The sequence below is a fragment of the Lonchura striata genome, chromosome 14 (genome assembly GCF_050655825.1).
Source record: "Lonchura striata isolate lonStrDom1 chromosome 14, ASM5065582v1, whole genome shotgun sequence".
Taxonomy (NCBI): domain Eukaryota; kingdom Metazoa; phylum Chordata; class Aves; order Passeriformes; family Estrildidae; genus Lonchura; species Lonchura striata.
The window spans coordinates 5,168,789-5,191,481 of NC_140716.1; the positions used below are offsets into that span (position 1 = coordinate 5,168,789).

At 45.3% G+C, this 22,693-nt stretch overlaps 1 protein-coding gene across 2 annotated transcripts in view; it reads left to right on the plus strand.

Annotated features, from left to right (window-relative positions):
- The window catches only part of MAD1L1 (mitotic arrest deficient 1 like 1), a 347,152-nt gene that overhangs the window by 295,489 nt on the left and 28,970 nt on the right, over positions 1–22,693 (plus strand). The gene's annotated exons all lie outside the window — the stretch shown is intronic.

The window sequence follows — 22,693 nt, forward strand, 5'->3', positions numbered from 1 at the left end:
GACAAATATTGATGTATTTGCAGTGTAATTACAAAGCTTGGTTGGTATTTATATCTCCTCTCCAGCCTGTGCTAGCACTGGTAGATGGTGTTAGAGGTGCTGCATGATTAGTAGCATTAAGTGATACTTCAAAGTGTTTTCCAGACAATAACAACTAATCCAGTTTGGTGTCTGTGAGGGAGAAGAGATCCCAAGGTATTAATTGTAGCATTTTGTGTTTGTAAATCCCTACAGAATCTCTGAAAGGCAAAAGAAATTCCATACATGTGATAAATAAATGGCATAAAATGGTACAAGATGATGGCCAACCTTGCCACGTGGCTTGGATGCCTCTTGCACGCGTTGCCTTCTGTGAGGCTGATGTTCTCATTAGAGGAGAGGGCTGTGGGCATGCAGGGGTGGGGGTTCCTGCTGTGCAGGAGGAGCTCCTGGGCTGTTCTTTGGCCAGATGGTGGAAGGGCATGGTGCTCACTGCATCACCTGGGGCACTGAGCAGCACCTGGTCCTGACTTCACAGTGAGGGTTACATGGATGGCTGGGCAAACACAAACGCTTCTGACTCGTGCAGTGACTTGCTCCTGCATGAACATTCCCACAGACTGGATGCCCCTGAGATTAAATCCTTGGGCATGGGGTGTGTTTGTGTAGTTCCTCAGTACAGCTGGACATGCCCAAACTCCTAGTGAAGGGACAGTAGGGCTCAGCAGCATGTGCTGTCTGCATTAAACTCTGACTGTTCCTTACATCCATTCCTGCAGTATCTGCTTCTATATCCCTTCCCTTTGAAAGCTACTGTGGGTGAGAGTTTCTGAGAAGCACGAGTATGTGTCAGCCCTTATGGTAGCATGGCTGCTCTGTATCTCACTATCTTCTGCTGGACCTTCCTTTGGCTTTACTTTCTTGCTTTATTGTCAGCAAAGGAATTAAACACAGAAGGCTACTGTCCTTTATTGCTGGCTCCAACCTGCAGGTGCTGGACAGAAACACCACAAGCATTCTGTCCCTCTCCCATCTCCTCCTCCAAAAGCTTTCACCTGTCAGTAAGCTTGGGATAAAACCCCAAGTGTAAGTGATAGGCGCCAAGCCAGTGCAAAAAGTCAGAGGTGGGGAAGTAAACCCACTGATTAAAGAAAATGGATTTCAGAGCAGTGGAGAGGAAGGCAGAGTGAGCACAAAGAGGAGGAAGAGAACTGAGAGCCCATGTCAGGAGCCAGGGTGAATAAATAACCAGCCGGCATGTTCCACCAGCATGGTTGATTTGTTCCTCTCTTCCAAACAGTTTATCTGAGACCTGCAATTTGAAAATAAACTTTCCTTTTGTTTTTTAAACACTTCAGTGCCTAAGAGAGCATCAAACAGCTCAGGTTTCAAATCAAAATGAGATTGTGGTGGTTGTGTTGTCATTGTACCTGTTCCACTGCTCTGGTCTTTGGGAGGAGGAGGCGTCTTTGGGGAGCGGGCCCAGCCAGGCTCGTTGCCATGGCAAAGTCTCTGCTGATGCCTGCTCTCTGCCTGTAATTGCTATTCAGCAGCTGTTTCCAGTGGTTGTCTGGAGGAAGTTGCACAAGTTATGCACCTTAAAACCCGTCCCTGTATGTTGGCCTTTGCTGGAACTGAGCTTTGACAAGAGAGATGCATTAGCTTCCAAACTCACAAGTAATTAGGTTGGTTTGAGTGTACTTTGCTTAAAGTTAAGGCTTTGGGGCTGGGAAAGGAAAGTGGAGGGGGAGAAGTGGCAACTTTAAAATCAATATTGCAAATGCAATGCAGAAGAGTGTAATTAGCATGTTTTGCAGGGCCTATTAATTCCTCTGAAATGCTGTTTATTAGGCAGAAGAACTTTGGGAGCCCATCAGTGGATTAAACAGGTTCTGTAATGAAATGTAAATGGTGTAATTGGGCTTGTTCTGAAAGTATTTATTCTTCACCTGTGACCCGCTTGATTGCAGTTTGACAACACGAAGGAGTGTGCATCTCTTCCTTAATGACAGCTAATTCCCTGGAGCTAATGGAGTGGGAGCCCAGGCACCAGGAGCTGGGTCATGCCTGGAGCTCCCCACTGATTGGCACCAATCCGTGCACAATGTAACTTTAATTACAGTAATTCCATATCTAAAGCAAGCATTTAGCTGCTGGAGAGAGGCTCTTAATTTTGCAAATAGGTGTGGTATAATGTGGTGACCTTTTTTTAGGCAAATATTGGGATGGGTGGGAATGCTGTCCTCCCAGTTACAGGTAACAGGTTGTTGGCTCCCATTAGCTCAATGAACATCACAGAGATGTGTTCTCCCTGCCAGGTTAACCACACGGATCTCCTTCAACAAGCAACATTGTGGAGCCAGGGGGAAATGTGGTGTTCTGTGTTATTTAAATGCAGGCTTTCCATCAAGACATGAAAATCTTCTGCTGCTCTTCTGCCTTCTGTGTGTGTTTTTGTCAGAGTAGACTACCGGGATTTCTGTTGCTGTTTTCCCTTTTTTACAAACCTTCTTTACCCAAACTGTGCACTGCTAAATATCTCCAGGCACACAGGAAAGGTCATGCAGCTCTCTTGGAGAGCTAAACACTCAGTTTTGCTTGGCATTATGGTATTCTCAGATAAGTGCTACCATCGGTACTGCTCTGCTCCCTCTTCTGTAGGACTGAGAGGTGTATGCCCAGCTACAGCTTCCCTTCTCTCATGCTGGAGAAGACCTTTCAAAGCAGAGCTGCTGTTCTGTGGGAGCAGAGGGTGTTGTGCTGGTAGAGAGGACCAGGGGGACTAGCAATCCCCCAGCTCTTCCCAAATCCAATAAGGCCTGCAGCCTCCAACCTTGCCTTCTGTTAGCTCAGTCTCTCTCTTAAGAAATGGACTTGTTAGAGTTGAAATGAACCCAGGCAGGGAAGCTTTTATCCAGGAAATGTCCGAGTCTGTGTGCATGGATTTGGAGTAGGTCCCCAGGGGAGTGCTGTAGGCTGTTGTATTTAATGTTTGGTGCAGAAGCAATACAGTTTCTGCAAGCAATGCCTTTCTTTTCTATTTCATTATTCCTCCTCTGCCTCTTTCCATCTGCAAGCTGAGAGGCAGAGAGGAGGCAGTGACAGCATGGTCACAGATCTCTTTACACCATTGATCTTGGGCTTGTCCCCAGAGTCAGGACAGGCTGGAGAGGGCAGGGTGGGAGGCAGCTGTACACAGGGTGAAGGACAGCACAGTCAGCAGACATTTGGCAACCTGAACATATGAAAGAATGAGCATCACTGGGCGGGGGATTGGCAATGATGGGGTTTTGGTGCTCCAGTAGAGCAGCAGCCAGTTTGAGGTAGTTGCCTGAAACCAGCCCAGCAGTGATGAGAGCAGTGGCAAAGAGGAGGGAGCATCCTCACAAGGCCAGGCACGTGCTCCTTCCCAGCAGATGGCTTTCCATGCACCTTTCCTAATGCCAGCAGAAGTGACACCTTCTCTGGATGAGCTCATGTTCCTGCTCGTGTACAGCAGCTTCTTTGTGCTGGATTTGTGCTTTGTGGAGAGTCAGGGCACTGGCACACACCTGGAGCAGAGGCAGAGCAGCCTCTGGCTCCAGTGTAGCTGCACTGAGCAGGTCCTCCTGGTGTCAAAGCATCCCATTCCCCACAGCTTCTCATCTGGAAGATGCATCCATGATGGGAATCTTGTTGGGAAGTGACATATGGGAGGACCAAGGTGACATTGCAAAGAGGAGATCTCCTTGGCAAATAAAAGCAATAACAATTCTGGTAATTGTCAAGTCAAAAACCTTCAGGTTTACCTACCTCTACTTCCTAGCCTTTGCTAACATGCCACATCACATCCTAATGATGTTTCCTCTTGCTCCTTACCTTAAATGGTCCTATGTTGTCTGTTGATCTACAGATTGAAGACAGTCACCCCATGTTAAATAGAAAAAGATACTCAGGAATTCATTCTGGAGCACTTTTCAGCACATAAATGTACAATTCTTGAGAGCTTCAGATTAAGTCCCTCTTTTCATGGAGTCCAAAAGCATGGATTGCTCTCTGGGGAAGGCTGTGCCAGATCAGTAGTTTTCTAGCTGGTCTTCCCCAAGATATTTTATCTTTGAGATATGGGAAAGAGAAAAATAACATGACTCCACAGAAGCTGGATAAGAGCTGGCAAATATTTATATCAACCAGTCCAACATGAAGTCAGCAGGATGGGCTTTGCATGGGAAGCCTTGGATCCAGAAGAAAATTGGACATTGTTAATATGGCCAAGTGCCTCAAGGAGAGCCTGGAGGAGACTTCAGGCTCCTTATCCTTCCCATCTCTACCTATTTGTTCTCTTTGGAGTCTATACAGCCACTTGTTCCATTTTTCCCTTCAATTCCTCATTTTGCAACCAAATAAAGGAGCCATTCCATTGCATGTGTTGCATGCATAGAGAAAGCTGTATAAAACAGCTCTGTGAGGTAAGTAGTGAGGAGCAATTGAGTACTTTATCTCTTCAAGCCCATTCTTGTCCATTCAACCCCATTCATCTTCTTTTAGTCTTTTTATCAGCCTGAAGGCTTTTCAAGGAGTGGATTCTGCCCTCTGTCATGTTGCCACAAAGACCTGTTCTGTTTTGGGCATTAAATAAATAATAAATATTGGGTACTAAATAAATAATAAAAACTGCCTGTACTGAAAAGCCATTCTCCAGATTAATGCTGCTGCTTTAAACAAACCAGGCTTTGAGCTGGGCAGAGCAGCAGTTTCCTCAGGTGGTCTGAGCACAGGATGAGTGGCAGCTCCTGGTCATTAATACAGGGCTTTGATCTCTAAGATAAGAGGTTATTTCCCCGTGGCCCTTTGGGTGAGGAAGCTGTGATAGACTGACAGCAGTAAAACATGGCCATTTGAGAGGCTCCTCCAGCATTTTACTGAGATTAGATCTCCGGAAGGGGCTGTTAGAGAGGAAGAAATGATGGAACGGCCACTTATGTGACCACTGTGACTCATTAATAGATCAAAATTTATGTCCAGAATACCCTCACAATTGGTCCAAACCAACTCTTAGGAGCTGGTTTCTCTCTTCTCCCTGTGCTGCTATTGCCTAAAGGCCTCAGTGGGAGATGTGCTGACTCTTTTAACAGCCTCCTGCATTTCCTCTGGATCCAGGAGTTTTTGACACAGCGGAGCCTTGGCTGTGCCACCAGCACAGACTTCACGTTTGTTCTGCACCTCTGTCTGTTCAGCCACATTTCCAAGTGCCACAAAAGCCAGTTACAAACTGTGGTGTACTTGAGAGCCTCCTGCCTCACTGGGGCTGGACTTTGGGTGTCTTCTCAGGTTGTCTTTGTGAAATTAGCAGAGAAGTGAGACAGTTGCTGGGAGATGATAATGGGGGAGCTCATTTTATTGAATTTCAGCCCCTGGACTAATAAATCATAGCCTCAACTGGTGGGAAAAGTTGTCTTTTGCCAGTGGGCAGAAGACCACTAGACAGCATTCACTGCCAGAATACAAGTCAGTTGAGACCTGACTTTTTCACCCAGAGGTCCCCAGGCCAGACTTTGTCACCCAGAGTTTGGGCAAGAAGTGACAGAAAATCATTGACACTTAGCAGTAGTTTTTCTCAACAGGAAGGGTTTTATCTCTTTATCTAGTTCCTCTTAAGGAGCAGATACATGAACAACATAGAAACCATTCCTGTTTTGTGTCTAGGATCCACCCATGCTAATCTTTGTTCTGAGGAAGAGAGGACTTGAGTCTTCCCTGTCTAGGGGACACTGGGGCATGTCACCCTCATGGTATGGCCGAGCCCAGCTCTCCTGGCTCACCACCCTTCTCCTGGGATGGCTCATTTCATGCTTGCTGCTTGCCATTAGTCCCTTCCCACCTCACTAAATTAACTTCTTGAGTAGATCGGGGGAAGCAGTATGTTGGGGTTGGTACTGCTTGTAGGGAGAGAAAACCATAGGGAGTACCCTTGGATTCTGCCCCACAGATGAGCTGAGCAATGTTTGAATCCCAACATTTCATGACTAATGCCTTGGGGTATTGTTTTGCAGGAGAAGGTGCTAAAGACAGCAGAGATAATAAAGAGCAGGAATTATCTTTTCTTGATTCATCCTCTGTTGTTTGCTGACAATTTTTCCTCAATTTTCCTGCTGCTTTTCTTTACACCAAGATGGCCCCAACCTTTTTTTTCCAAGTCTGCCTTGTTCCCAAAAATCAGATTGGGATAATGGGAATAATGTGAGCTCTTTCCACCTCCTTCAGCTTAATTGCTGTCTCCCTCCTCTTTTCTCCTTTCGTGTGGCAAGGTGGATCCTCCTTTTCTTTATGTAGACCCCATTCATGGGGCCACAACGCTGTTTAATGACTCCAACACCTTTTTGTAGTTCTAGTTTTAGATTTGTTAGGGGATTTCTCTCCCTGCTTGCCCCCAGCCATCCACCACGGTGCTCTCTGTTCTCCCACCAGATCTCCATGGCACTGTGCTCCCTCACCACTGGCACACTGCTGGTTAGCACTAGCATGAGCATAATGAAACACCCATCACCACTCAATTTAAAGCAAATCAAAATGCATCTGCAGCAGCACTCTGGTTCTCAGAGAGGAGACAATCAATGATGAATGAAGTCAGAGAGTGGTTAGCATAAGTCAGAATGAGATACTTCTTGAAGAGGAATATATCTGTGACTGTGAAGCAGCACAGGGATGGAGGAATCAGTCTTGAGGCAGCAGCACAGCTGTTCCCATCTTCCTTTCCCAGCAAGTGAGTCACAGAAGGATGATGTTGTTTGGAGATCCTACTGGTAGCAAAGCAGTTTTGCCCTGGAGTGTTGGTGCTTACAGTGATGCTCAGAGGGTAGCAAGAAGCACAGCAGGGCTGAGGGTTGGACAGGAGTGTGGCAAAGGGCTGAAAAGGAGAAGAGGGTGTGGTGTGTCTGGGTTTGGAGTATTTCACGTAGGAGCTGTGCTCCTGTAAGCTTCCAGTGCTGGGAACCAAAAAAATCTTCATTGAGGGAGCAGAAAAACAGCTACTGTTCAGAGCAGGATTTGAGAAGAGGGATTGTAGGGATGCAGTGGAAAGCAGCAGCCCTGTGAGTCCTCCCACAGAGAAGATGTGAAGCTAAAGGAGGAGGGGAAGGGTGAAAGCACTCTTTGAGACATTTTGGCAAAGAAGACAGTGAAGAGAAGACAACGGGTGTGAGAGAAGTAGGAGGAGAAGGGAGAAGCAGTCCAAGAGTTCCCGTTGGCATTAGGGAGGAGATGACTGTGTAGGTCGTTTGCCACGCAGGCAGGAGAGAGCAAAGCAGCCTTGGGAAGAGAGAAAAGCTGGTAAAGGGTTTTCAGAGATGATAGGACCTGACTTAACAAGCAGCCTTTTGCCAGGAAAGCAGAGTGCTTCCTTTGGGTCTTCCAGCAGAATCTCCTGTTGTCTCAGTATTCGCTTCCCTCTTTTCTGTCTCCTTTGAGGTGGGGTCAGTGATCTTCAGCATGTGCAAATTCAGATGGAAATCAGCTTCCAGGGTCACCTCCTGCATCGACCTATACCAGGACAAAAGGAGGCAGGAAAGGTGACATAAAGATGGGATGGACAGCATAAAGCACGTGGTACATGGGCCTCCATTTTATCAAGACATTATCTTAACCTGTTTTCTCTAAAAATAGGGGAAATCCTTGGTGAGCAGTCTCTATTTCTTCTACCTCACCTCAAGATCTAAAACCAGTGAGAGGCTGGAGAATTTTCCTTCTAATTAACTTAACAAAGGCTAGGTTAATAAGCAGCTTGATCATAGTCTGAGCTCCTATATGGGAAAGGAGATTGTGGCTAGAGAAGAGCTCTTTAATCTATCGGACAAAAACATAACAAGATCAAATGCTGGAAGTAGAAACCAGAAAAGATTAGAAATAAGGAAATGCTTTTGTTACAACAGGGGTAATTAGCCATTGGAACTATTTATCTCAGTACGTAGGGGATTTGCCATCACTTTGAAGTGTCTAAATGAAGATGGGATATTCTTGTACAAGAAATGTTCTAAGTCAGCTGGTAATTATGAGCCTGATGCAGGAACTGCTTTGCTTAATTCACCAGCTTGTGCTTTTCATCAGTTTTTAGATTGGCTGATTCTTACGGTTCTTTTGAGCTCCACAATTTGGGAACCTATGAGACATCAGGAATAGTGATGAGCAGAGCACCTGAGAGCACAAATACTGGTACTGGAAAGTAGCAAAATAGTGCAAAAGGCTCTTTTGAAGCAGGAAAGAGAAATCTGTGGTAACATTTACTGACAACTTGGTAATTCTGCTGGGAAGAAATTGGTTTTCCTGTGTTTCAGCAGGGATCAGGCTGCATACCCACCTCAGGCTGGTCTTTCCAGAGGCAACTGGAGATGTCACTTCATCAGACTCATTATGCCATGTGGGTTCTGTCACAGGACTGACAGTGCAGTGGCTTTCTTTGTCCCATCTCATAGCATCCATCTTTCAAGCAATTCCCAAACATAATTTATCCACTCCCTGGAATGCCTTTCTGGCTTCTCATTATCCTTGCTAGTTTTATGGGTAAGGACAGACAGGGTGGGGTGGAGATTTCATTCAGACAATTAAGGAAAGGAGCTGTCAGAGTTGGGATTAATAGTCAGGGCTCCAGAGCCACTATCTCATTTTAAAATTAGTAATGGAGTGCTAGGAAACGTATGTGTGCTGTTGGCCTGAATTTGATCTTCCTTTCTTAAATAAGAATAATAAAAGAGAGAAGGGGCTGGAGGAATGCTGCAGTACAGAGTGGGCTCCACTGGGAGCTGGATAGGGACTGCCAAAGGCTTATGTGCTTGTTTGTGTCTCTGGCAGCCTGACCCTGTTGTGAGGATAATCAAGTTTAAAATTAAATCAAATTTCAAATGTTAAACCAGCCAATTGAAGATGTAATCACATCAAAACGTGCATTTAAAAAAAGGTTTTTGTTTGCTCTGTCATAATTAATTTATTTAGCAAGAAAACTTTTAGTTGGTACAAAATACTTGTTAAATTGGTCATGAGCACTGAGGGAGCAAATGTGCAGTGACACAGAGGCATAGCAGGGCAACAGTTACCCAAAAACTCACCTGAAAATCCCTGAAGAATTGGCTGAATGAGTTCTATGGGGAAGATCTTTTCCTACCACGAACCAAACATGATGTATCTATTTTTCTGACTGCATGACTGGAGGCATGATTGCTGTTTGTGGCCTGCCCATTAACCTTAAAAGTGTCTTTGATCAAACAACTTACCATCTCTTGCCTTTGATTTCCCTTGATGTCTCCCTTCAGAAGACTGAATATCTGGTGAGTTGAGTGCTGGGCTCCTTGGAAGTTACCTGTTGCATTTGTAACATCAGTTGACAGCATGTGAATTATGTTCTCCTGTTTCCTGCAGCTCAGCATCCCTGAATTCCAGGATCTTTCCTGTATCTTTAGGCAGGTTGGTGTTTATTTCACCTGTAGCCTGTTGCATGGGCTGGCATATTTCAGAAGAAATTTTTTTTCTATCTTGACATTCCTCATGAAATGTTGTTTGAACCTTAGTGAAGACCTTTCAGTAGTGAGAGTAGGTGGATTTCAGGTGTGTGTTTTCACATTCTGCCACAGGAGCTGAGGGTTGCAAGGTTCAGTGTATCAGGATGTTCCTTCTTGCTTCCTACTTGTTTTGACCTCTTAGTGTGGCTTTGGTTATTCTGCTGCTCTTGAGACTCCATTCAAGGAATGACAAGTGCAGATTTCTAATACTAAAGCAGTGAGGAGGGAGTGACTGCTGAAGGAACCCCTCAACACCATGAATTTTACAGTATGGGAGCACCTGGAGAGGAGGATGGGCAGCAGTGGATCAACAGCTGAGAGAGGAAAGGCGGAGCCAGGGTCCCCAAGCCCCAGGTGGGTGACCTGCTTTGCTTTGGCTGTGGTTTATGGACCTCCTGGGTGGCAGTGGCCAGGGGACAGTGACACCATTCTGTATGAGGCAGGGATGACCTGCTGACCTGGAGAACCACTTGTTCATACTTTGTCATTCACAGGGTAGCTGGATCCAGGGATTTTCAAGAGAATTTGGTTGTAAAGTGCTGAGGTGAAGTCTTAAGATATAGAATTTGCTTTTCATCACCCAGCTGTGGTTAATTTGTGAGGAAAGGAGGAAATTTGACATTGAAAGGCTTGAATTCTTGATGTTTTTTCCACCCCTCAGCCTTCTTTCTGTTCAGGAGTAGATAGGGACGGGAAGCAGTCACTGCAAGTTTGCAGTCGCCTGAACTTTTTGTAATTAATTAATCCCATCTTTATTCACGCAGCACTCTCTGCCTCAGACCGTGGGTAATAAACACCGATCAAGCAAGCAGAGATGATAAATTATCTATTTAATAATTAACAAATTAGTCCTAACAGATGGAACCAAAACAAATTTGTATGTGCACACAGCACACGGCTTGCCTTCCGCTCTTTGTCACACTGGGATGTGACCCAGAGATTTGGCCATTTCTCCACTGATAGTCACCCTCGTGTGCCACTTGGGCTAGTCATGAGTTCATCTCTGGGTCTGCTGTGGCTTTCTGGCTGTGACATTCTCCCTGTGCAGTGTATAAATGAGGTAAAACATGATGTTCTAGAGGAAGAGCACAATGGAGAAGAGAGGAGGATTCCAGCATTTTAGTTAAGATGCAGGAGCATCCCTGCAGAAGTATCAGCTGTCCATTGTGATCTGTTATGTTGAATTAATAGAAATTATAGTCCCTGTAATTCTTTCTCTTATTATCTAGCAGAGAATAAAAAGTCAATGCAATGCTGAGTTAAATAAACATGAGGTACTACAGTCATATGAACATAGTATCCTGTGAGCTAACTGTACATATATTATTCATCTCTAGTTATTATTCATGACCTTTCCCTCACACCATCATGGCTTCATCACTTGTGAATTCATAACTTCATTAATAATGAGTGGCAATTAATAATATATTTTTATTATATCCATTGGGTGTATTTACAGCATTCATAATGCATTCGAATAACTGATTTGAGGTGTAAAAATAAAACCACAGCTTTTCCATGGGCCCTCACCTTTTTGATTTTGAAGAATCGCTGTTTCTGTGGATTATCCTTCCTGCTCCCATTGCTGTGTGGCCATGCTGTGTAATAGCCTGTTGGCTGCCACCATCACACTTAAAAGGGCTTGAATCAAAGCAGGAAACATCATTCTTGTGTGAGATTAGAAGTTGATCCACAAATGCATCATTATTGAAAGCGACACTGGAATGGTGAGAGCGTGGGAAAGGTTTGAAGTTCAGCTGTTCCCTTCTCCTCTCCCCCACCAGTTGCATTTGGTTGAAATTGGGGAGCCCATTCAGGTGGAAGGAGACACCTTGGATTCAGCCAGGCTCCAGGAGCTCTGTGATGGTCCTGGGAGCACAGAGATTTGCTGGGGGTGTTGCTGGGATGTGTACCTAGCACAAACACACCGTAGCAGGTCACACTGTTGTGCTTTATTTTAATTGAAAGACGCCTACCTCATTTTCTTCCTGATCTGCAGCACTTTAATCCTTAGGTTTTTTAGAACCTGAAAGTTTTTGCTAGCTCTCCTTTCCTTTTTTCATTTTTTTTTTCTCACAAAGAAAACTCTAAAATACTTTGGTTTCTCACAGACATCTCTTCCCTATCTCTGCCTAGGGAAGTGCTGGTGTGTAGATCATTAGCTGGCTTTGGACAACACAGTCTAAACATTGGAGACTCAGGGACAGATAAGCACTTAACATAACTAATCCTCTTTCAGATCCACTTCTTTCCATTTCAAGTATGCTGATAATTCTTATTTTATTTTGTCAGCAGTACTTTGAGTTGCATTTCTCAGATTCTCTTTCAGTGTTCATAGCCCCATGGTAACACTCAACCAGTAAACAAAATTCACCTTTTATCTATTCCCTGTTATAGGCATAGGCTGTGTGCTTTTAAACAGCTCCAGGAGTACTGAGTTCAGTGACGGTACCACCTTCAAAGTACATACTTGATATTCAGACAGGACAGGAAAAGCTGCCTCTAGCCCCATGGAATTAGAAGTGCTTAATAGAAGAGTCAGTTGGATATCAGTAAGAATTTGTGTTATTTTCTCTTCTCTAACTAATAGGATTTTTAAATAAAGCTAAAGCTGATACGTCTGGCTGAGTCCCTGGCCTTTGTGGGAGCTGCAGCTTCACCAAATGACAGAGGGCTGAGCAATGTGAATTCTGGATATCCTGTGTGCTGGCTGGAGGCAGCTGCAAGGAGGTGTAAAGAGGGAGGCAGGAGAAGAAATCCATGAGCAAGGGACAATATATGAACTCTTTTGTATCAGTTTTAACCAAAACATAATGAGGAGAGCTAAAGCATGAAGCAAAGGAGGGATTTTGCTTGTGTCAGCCTGGAGGAGGGAGCTGTTGATTTCATTCTATCATTTTGAATTGCTTTCTAGAGCGCTTACTAATCCATCTTCTCCAGCCAGACACTTCTCTCTGCCTATCATCGTTCATTCTTTTGGGTTTAACTTATGAGTCTGTATTAATTTAGGTATCACTTTTTGCTTCTTGTTTTTGTGTTAGCCTATTGAACCCATTTTGGGCCCCCAGAACAAGGTTCATGCTCCACCTAAGTGACCCAAGTTAGCTGGGAGCCTGTACAGATACTTTTTCCTTTGGACAGCATTGTCAGAACAAGCCAAGCAGTGACTGATGTGATCTGGAGTCAGTGAGGGTGTACAGTGGATAAATGTGCCTGACGCTTTGTGATAGAGCTGGTAATTACATTTCACAGTGAGTGGTATTAATAGTGAAAGGAGGCTCTGGCAATGCTGCATGAGAATTGGTAACAGGAGAGGCTGTAGGTAGAAGAGGGAGCCATTTATTAACCTGACAAATTATGGAAAAGTGGACATTTCCTCAGAATGCAGAGGAACTTTCCTGGACACCATGCCTTGGAGATAACTCAGGGCCTTTGGTGACACTGATGATACTGAAACCTCTTTTCTTTCTTTCTACCTCACCTCAGACTCTTGAGACTTCCATCTCCCCGCTCTTGTTCAAATTCTATGTCACTTGTATTTACACTGCACAGAAATGCTGCTTGACTAGGAATTCACAGATCCTGAGGAAGTTCAAAAGTTCTAGATGATTTTTGAACCCATAGAAGAAAAGGTGATGAACTCTGAAGAGAGTCAGCTGTTGGTGTCAGATGATTATGAGGCATGGGGCACAAATGTCCTGCAAAACAGGATTCTTCATCAACATGGTCCTGGGGAAAGGTCTTTGCCTGTGAAGGAGAAATGCCCATGCTGGGAGATTTCTCAAGAAGCAACAGGAGCTGTTGTCCCTCAGTCTTCCCTGTACACTTTCTTACAATTGCATTTTCCATATAAAATGTCCTTGAAGGGGAAAAGTAGTTTCTCCCAAACATTCCATTTATGAAAGGTCTTTTCCTATGCATCCTTCTGCTCCTTCCTACTCACACCTCACATTCTTGCCACTCTGCTGATTTTCCTAAGGTCTGTCAGCATTTGCCACGTGCCCAGTGCTGTGTCCAGGCTGTTCCCTTCCATCCCAGCAGCCATGGGAGAGGGCTGGTGCCAGCCCAGCCAGTCCATTCGTGCTCAGAAGGGATCTGAATTCTGAATTCCCTCCAGCCGTGGCACAGCCGGTGCACAAGGCCCTGGCTGCGGCTCTCTCCTGGGGTTCTTAAAAGGAAAAACGTGCCAGCTCTGGGAAGGAGGACAGCACAACGATGGAAACAAGCCTGAGCTGGAGAAAATTGCCAGGATTTCAAGGTATTAGAAGTGCTCCACAACCAGAATGATTTAACGGTGTGATTACCTCTTAATGCAACACTCAGAAGGTTTCTTATTAGATTTCCCCCTGCCCCATTCATTCCTTCTAAGTGCTGTGGAAACAGGCTGCTTGAAATAAACACCTGGGGCTGTTATATTATATCACTCAGTTTAATTAACTTTTAAATCATATAATGTCACCTGGATATCCTTCTAAATTCTACAAGCCCATGAGACAGTGATAGCAGTTCTATTCCATTCCCACCTTTGATAAAATCACCTTCTGGAGGCTGCAGGGTTCCCCTCTGCCCTTTCCTCTCTGACAGATGTTCTCTCCTTCAAAGAGCATAGTCTGCAGCCAAGTGACTTGTAGCTTAAGGCTTGAAAGTATGTGGTGTTGTGTTAATGTTGAGTGATGTCTTTGTGAGTTTGGGTCAGTGAAGCAGCTCTCTGGTGTCCAGAATAACTTTACACTGATGCTTTGACAGCTCTGTGTCCACACAGCAGTTCATGCTCTTGGTCATGAGATGGTCTTACCCAGCAACTGACAGACAGAGCAATGCATTAGGTAGAGAAAAAATGTGTCCCATGGAGCTTAAAGCTGCTTGGCAGGGAAGTGTTTATTGTTAATTTTTTCTCTTTTCTGATACAAGTTGCCTTTGTACTTTTGTACTGGCAATTCTCCTGCCCTAAGGAGGTGCCAGCTGTGCATTTTCCCAGTGTCAGACCCAGTAAGTGCTTATGATTCCATCCATCCATCCATCCATCCATCCATCCATCCATCCATCCATCCATCCATCCATCCTCCATCCCTCCATCCATTTTATATGCATTTAGAGCAGAATGACAGGGGAAGGAGGAAAGAGCTAAAACACAGGATTGTCTGGTCCCTTCCTCAGCCCAAAGTAGGGAGCAGTCCATGGGGTCTGTGTCTCACAGCCAGGCTGTTCACACTGAGCTTAGCCCATCCTTGCACAGGAAGCTGAATCTCAGAGGAGTCGTACATTAACTGTTAGGGCTAATCCTTTAGGATGTTCATTATTCCAGGAGACAAAACCCAAACCAAATAATAAAATTTTTAGTACTGATGGAGAAGAAGAGCACAGAATGATTAGGAAGCAGAAAGATGAAGGCGCTGGGATTTCCTGAGCACTTCCAATTTCAAACTACCCCAAAAGCACTGAGTCCACATTTAAGGAAATGGTTTTGAGATGTATAAGCAAGAGAGCCAAGAGAAAAGAGATGATGTGAGAAGTAAACCTGGTAATTATTGACATAGAAATTATAGCTTAGTGTGAGAAAGGGGGAAATCACCGAAAGAAGACCAAGGACTGCCCTCAGCATAGATGTGACCGAGAGAGTTTGTGGAGTAAGAAACATAGAGGACAGCATTGGGTTAAAGGAGTGCAAGGACATAACAAATGGGAGGAGAGCAATTGAAGTTTTAAGGGTTAATAGACCAGATATGAGTATGAAAAGACCTGCTGGTGAGAAATGGAAGGGTTGGAAAAGGCCACTAGAAAGGTCTCTCTCTCTCTCACTCTCAGGTGACCCCTGAGGTGGAGGTGAAACTGATTGGCCGTGCAACAATGTCACTACATCCGCTTCATCTTTATTTAAAATTCCCCCTTTTGTGTGAGCCCTCTGCACAACCTCAGCAGCGTGAGTGAGCTGGGCTGCCATCATCCCTTCCTGCTGTGCTCCTGCCCCTCCTTTGATGCTACGTCCCACATATTTCCCTCCAGCTCATCTGATTTGCAGAAACCCAAGTGATTCTTAAGCTTTTTTGCGTTTGGTTTGGGTTTTTTTTTTTCCCTTTTTCTTCCCATGCTCTGCTCTGAATGCATTAAAAATGGGAAGGCTACATAAATGCAAGTCAGACCAAAGATTCCTGAGACCACTAGTGTGTAGTGCCAACCTTATCCTTGCAGGAGTATGTGGGATGGTCATTACAAGGCAGCTCAAGTGATGATGAATTTGCAGGATGCCATTAAGCTGCCAGGATTTCTCTCTGCCAGTCAACGTGCAAGATAAAAAGCTCCACCATTTCCATAAAACAGGGAAGGAGGTGGGTTGGGGCATGGCAAACACTTGCAGTGAGCTGTGCTTCAGTGATGCACAGGCAGCTCTGAGCAAGGGAGGAGCTGTAAAGTTTAAATGCTGTATTTTGATCTCTTTCCTCTGCAGCTTTTCTGACCAGGTTTTGCATTTTTGCTTTCTGTCTGTGAAATGGGAGAGAGCTGAAGTGGCCATTTCACACTGCTGAGAGTTGCCTGACATTGGGGCTTTGTTTCCTCCTGGGGAAGGTCAAACGTGCTGGGTGAGCCACCAGTGGGAGCTCCCAGGAAATAATCAATAGAGGGAAGGTGGAGCAAGCAGAGCTGAGAGATAGCATCTAACCCATGTTTAATAAGAAGGGGAGAGAGAGGTGCAGGAAGCTGGGGAATGTATTAGGAAAGCCAAAACCTGGCAAGAAACTGCATGATAATGAGACACAGGTGATAGCAAAATGGTAAGTCAGCAGAGCGGGCCGGGGTGGTAATGTCCAGCTTTTCAATTCCAGGCAGGTAGTGCTGCGTTTGCAGGAGCTGTGGCTCCTCAGGAGCGGCAGACGTGCGGCTGTGAATGTGAAAGTGGGAGCTGGGAACCAGCCTGCCCATGCCCAGAGCTCAGGGCTGCGGGGAGGGACAGCATGCAGGACCCTCAGCAAGAGGGAGAGAGGGAAGGGAGCATTTGCACCTTTGGTTCTCTCAGGCTGATGGACCAGAGGTCCCTGGAGCAGTGCTGCTGCCCCTGGCACGGTGTGATGCTGTGTTATGGTGGTGCACAGGGAACTCAGAGGTCCTGATGCAGCTGACCTTCATTTTCAAGGAGATGGCTGGTGGTGTCACAAGTGCTCTGCAGGCTGGGCCTGTGACAGACCTGTGCAAGCAGCCAAAAATTAATAACCTCCAAGAAAGCTGAGTGGGACAAGTACACCTACTGTAAGGCCACTGGAGCAAGGAAGGGACAGAGATGTCAGTATATTTTTATTTCAAGTTCAGGAGTGCCCAGCCCCTAGAAGCCATAATCTGCTGGTAAAGGCTGTAATCTGCTGATAAATTCCTAGTTTAGTTCCAGGTTTCCAGTAAAAACCAATGGCACAAAATGGCTATTTCACCAGGAACTGTGTCTCTGCCCTTAAGTGGTTCCAGCAGGAAACCATTGGAAAGGCAGGGAATGAATCCATCTCTGTGTTTGCCAGTTGTATGAACTCCACACAGTGCAGTGGGAACCATGTGTGTGATTGTGTTTACCCATGTGCTAGAGTCACACCCATCTGAGGGTAAATACCTGGAAACATCTGGTTTTGCCAGAGAGAGCTGGAACATGCCTGAGCATCCCTGGGGGTGTAGGAATGAGTGTTGTGCCTGTTGACAGATACAGTGGCTCTACCTGATGATTGTCCCCAGGGCCTCGTGCTAATACCCTGACTGCTCCAGTTATGGCACGCAGATGCCACTTTAAAAAGAAAAATTGCTCTTCTTAACATATTTGCTTCATCTGTGCCTCTAGCTTTGCCCCCCAAAATAATTTTGACTGTGTAAGTCTCAAAAGAGACAATCTTACTGTCTCAGACTCATTTTAAATCTTCCCTTTAGTGTCAAGTGGCCAGGAAACAAATATTCATCCTGTTGGGAAAAGATGCATTGCTTTCCAGAGGCCACAGAACTTGCATCTAGCCTAGAAAGTCCTCAACTTAATGCACTGCAGTTTATTCCCATGTTTGTCTACACAAACCCTACTTGCAGATGGTCTCTAAAAGGGCTCTGCACTTAAGTTAGCATAGGAAACTTGACATGGCAAGCATATCTGTCTATCTATATATATATGTATTTTATATATTTTTATGTATATATGTATGTAGAATAAAAATTGTCCAATGTTAATAGTGTTTGTAAACTCAGGTTTTGGAATATCCAGTCTCTTATTGATGTTTCACACTCAGAACAGGAGGGAGCCTGACTCAAGGTGGACTTGTTGTGCAAGCAGATTGCATCAGGCAGGAGGCAATGCTGCCATGGGTCACCAGCCCTTTGCCTCCCCACCCAGTAAATCCTCCCAATACAGAGCTGGGGCATTGCCAGGCAAGGCGGCAGGCAATGCTAGCATGACCCTCATGTTTTGGCATTTCATTATCACAATTAACATATGTGAGTTCAGGAATAAGCAAAATGTCCCATTTCTTAGGTTTTCTCTTGGTGCTGGAAGGCAGCATCTCTCAAACTGTCTATTATTTTTTTTCCAGAACAAGCTGTTTAATATTAATGCTGATTACCCAATTGCTCATTTCAAGGAGAGCAATGGCAACTTTCAGAGCTTTGGGGACTTAATTTTCTTCTGGATTTATGGGCAGCCACCTACATCTCTCCAGCATTCCAGGTTTCTTTTCTCCATTGCCTGTATTTTTGCAGACAACACTCTAAAGATATTCAAGTACAAGTTATTCACACCAATCCTTGGCTTTCCTCATGTTTTCTGCTTCCTTGCTAAGTATAACAGTGTGTTTATGATATTTTAACATTTTAACAAAAGATCAAGCCAGTCAGGATACAGCTACAATACCCTGGAAAGACAGAAAATATGTATTTGACATACTTGACTGTGAACTGTCAGCATCTAGGGGGTGATAGTGGATAAGGTAAGGAAGAGTTGCCTGAAGAACATTTAGAAAGAGAAAATGAGAGAAAAGCTCTGATCTTCCGAGGCATCATCTGAGGTAGATCTACTGCAAATTACCAGCAGACAGTATTTTACCAGTTCTGAACTATAAATTACTTTTGTTTCAGTTTGAACCTACATGTGGAGGTCACTGTGCTAAATTCCCTCCACCCTTGAGTGCAGGCATTCCCCCAGTACTGCGAGCTCCGTGCAGAAATTGAGTCTGCATTTACAGCGAGTGTCCTGGTGTCTCATTAAACCATCAGTGCTTGGAGAAAGTGCTAAACCCCTGCTGGGTTTTCCACGAGCATCTTGCCTGGGAAGAGGGAGAAGTGTCACAAAGTGACATGTCAACACAGGCCATGTAGTTTGTGCTCCTCACACTGCACATCATTTCTTACCCGTACATGCGCTCCTCCCGCAGGATGAGAAATGCATGAATCAGTCATGCTGCCTATTCCGTGTCCTGTAAATTAGACAGAGATGCAGCTGGTTTGTCTTTTCAGTTTCTGTGCTCTTTAATTGCCTCTTCATTATATCATCCAGCGTCCCTTTCTCCAGCCCCTTTCATATCCATCTTTGAGAATGATGAGCAGTCAAGTGTGACATGCCCTGAAGGTGACTGTCAAAACACGCTGAATTATGCAGTGGTCCAGTATTCCTTTTATTCTCTCTCTTTCTCCTTTAAGTATTGCTGAAAGAAGAGTTGCAGTGATCGATTGGGTGGAACACTCTGGGTTTTGTATGATTTAAAATCTAAACCTTGGCAAGTTGTTCAGTGTGCCGAGGCTTTCCATAGTGTTGGTATGGAGCATTGTGGAGTCTCCTTCTCTGGACACATCTGAAATCTGTCTGGGTACACAATCCAAAGTGTGGTTCTCTAGGAAACATGTTTGAGCAGGGAGCTTGGACCAGGTGACCCACTATGGTCCTTTCCAACCTTACCCATTCTATGACATAATCCTGGGTTTCTGTGGATCACTCCACACATGCCATGGTGAACTCCTGCTTGTTCCCTGCTTCAAGTTCCCAAGTTTTTTTAGTTCCAAATGACTGACTTAATTGGCTTTCTGATGGCCAGATGCTTCCACGTAATGACATCTTCCCAGAGATTAATCTGGCTTTTTCCTCCTTAATTTAAGGAGGGAATGTCTGGGACTATGTCTGGGACTAGTGTTGTGCTGGTTTGTGCAGTTCCCATCTCTCCCTGTCTGTCACTACCCTAAAGCTGTGGTTAAAGAAACCTTTTCTCCCTTCAGGCAAAACAGGAGGAGATGCATGTAGGCTGTGCTGCCGTTATCTCTGATAGCTGTGCTCGAGCTTGGCAGCAGCTCACATGGCCAGGTGGCTCCATCCAGCTGTCCCCATCCCCAGTGGGATCAGCACTCCATGGAGCCAGCATTCCCATACGGCTGAGCAGCCCTGCCTGGGGACCCCATGAGGTGGAGCAGGCTGGGGACAGGGTGAGGCCACCTTTCCACCCACACAGGGAGGAAAAGAGGCAGTGCAGGGGGCCCCGAGCCAGTGGTGTCCCCTGGCTGGGAGCTGAGGCACGGCTGGGTCCAGGCAGCCCTGACGGCCAGGCTGCGCTGCTCAGGAGGAGGGGTTCTCCAGGGATGTGCCTTCTAAAGCACATCGCAGTCACAAAATTTAATTGACACATTTCAGAGTCTTAAACCTGAAGTGCAGCCTTGGGAAGAGGGAGTGCCTTTTAGGCTTCTTTAAAGGATCCAGGATTTTATGTAATAATAACAACAACAACAGCAATAATAGTAATAATAACAACAACTACTTAGCTAGGACCTACACAAAATCATTGATGTTTGCCTTTGCCATCAGCTTAATGTGCATTTTGCTGATGCGTAACTCCTGGTTGATACTGTTGCATAAATAAAATAAGCTCTGTTAATTTTAAACTACTTGAGAAACATATACATGCAAAAATGTAAAGCTTACAGAAAAAGGGCAAAATCAGCAGGAAAACAGAGGGATTATTTTCAACAGTTCTCTTTTAATTAGAGCAATAATTAATTCTTTTCCCTGACATGCACATACAGATTACTCTTTAAAAACATTCCTGCTTGAAATAAAATTACTTAAAGCTGCATAGCGGAAGAACAGATCATAAATCTAAAGGAGAAAATCAGGACTGTGTGTATTTTGAGCACTCCTTTGGAATCCCAAATGGTCACTGGAATGCATGCCATAAAATCTAATGGCAAGGTGAACAAAATACTCCTCGAGACCTGAGTGCTGAGAACAGGCAGAGGCTTCATGCAGGCACGGGGTCCGATGAAGTGGAAAATGGAGTTAATATTTTCACATACACAAATCAAACCAACTGTGCTCCTTCACAGGGGACAAAATGCTTCCTACTGTTGGTCTAGATGCACTATATTGCCATAAATTTTTCTGGCCTTATGGACTTTGAAGGTTGCTCAGGGAGGAATCTTGCTTACAAAGTGGATGTGGAAGGAAGAGATCACTTTAGGAAAGGTGGAAGAAAGGCAGAAGCAGGCACAGGTGGGAGGAGGAGGTGGTGGAAAGGCAGTGAATGTGCAGCACCAGAGCTGGGTTGGACCTGGGACCAGCTCTCCTCCACAGAGCAGTTGTCACTGCCCCAAGGCTGCCAGAGCTCCAGAAGAGTTTGGACATTGCTCTCAGGTGGAATTCTTGGGGTTGTGCTGTGCAGGGCCACAGCTGGACTCACTGATCCCATCCCTGTGGGTCCATTCCAGTTCAGGATATTCTGTGATTCCTCAGCCCAGGGAGGTGCCAGCAATCCTCTGGGGGCCTGTTTCCTTTGCTGGGGGCTGTAGAACATGGATGGTTTCACTGGGGGAACTGGGCTTGTTGTGAGGGTCTGTGTTTTAGTTGTGGTGATGGAGAAATGCCAGAGAAAGGTGGAGAAAAAAGAGGGCAACACATCAAAGGCTGGTGGAGAGGCCAAAGGTGAAGAGAGGGGAGAAAAGAGATGTGTTTCTGGAGGAATGCAGGCATCCATTGCTGATACCATTTTTCATTGTATCAGCACACAATTCCCTTTACTACTCCCTCAGCCCTCCCAGAGGAAGCTGCAGTGTGGCAGCCAAACCCCAGCTTGGAGCCATTTGCTCCCAAAAAACACCTCAGTGAGGCAGCACCAGCTCCTAGAGCTCAGTCTCTCAGCACCCTGGAAAGCCTCTGAAAAGTGTTGGGCACAGCAGGGAAGCATCTCACTGCTTCCCTGTAATTAGACTTGTGAAAATGCTTCCACGGAGAAGAAAAGCCTGGAGAGCTTGCTCCTGGGTGGGAGATTTCTCCCGAGGGCTGATCCTGCAGGCAGGTAGTGCCAGGATTGCATTGCTGAGTTGTGCTGCCCAGGCAGGGTTTAATTTCTTATGGTGGTGATTAAGATTACTCATTTAGGGACATAAAAGGAGTTGGCCTTCTAATTGCATGTACAGATGTTTGCAGACATAAAGCAAAATGATGCAGGGAGGCTGTAGCATCCTGCTCGCTGTTCCAAGCAGGGAGACCGGTGCCAAAATGAGGAATTAGAAGGACAGCATGGAAAATAAACATAAGGAGCTTTTGTTCACCTGAAAAGGAGATCATACTGGAATGGTCATCCAAGGAGAGGTGGAAAGAGAATGTATGTGTGGGAGAATGGAGTTCATGCTGTCCATGCTAGGTTACTTTGCTGTTACCCAGGGCAGGCTTCAGGCCACAGAGCCACAATCAGTGCAGCCACAAAGACATCACCAGCCCAATCTCCAGTAGTGCTAATTAAGAGAAAAGAGTTTCTTCCATTTCCTTTTTGACAAACTGATTTCCACACATTAATTCATTTGGTTACTTTTCTCCAGAGACTGGCAAGCCAGGGAAATGCTGTTCCCTTTGCTTTTTCCATTAATTAAGGCAGGGCTGAGGCACCCTGGTGAACCTCAGGTACCTCTCAATTTGCAGAGGGCTTTGCAGCACTGAAATGAGCTGCAGGGCTGGAGATGTTTCACCAGGTGCCCCAGAGGTCCACAAAACCTTTCATTACAGGAGGGAAGTCTGGTTCATCCAAACTCTGGAGGTACAAAGGAGTTGTAATCCTGTATTTCCACCTGCTAGAGTGGTCTGAAAATGACCTTTTTTGTTTGTTTGTTTCTAGTGAACCTCAAGTCTTGTTTTGTTCAGCTGAACACAAAGAGGATATGGTGTAGTAAGGGACCACAGGGATGCTTACAAGGGCTCCACA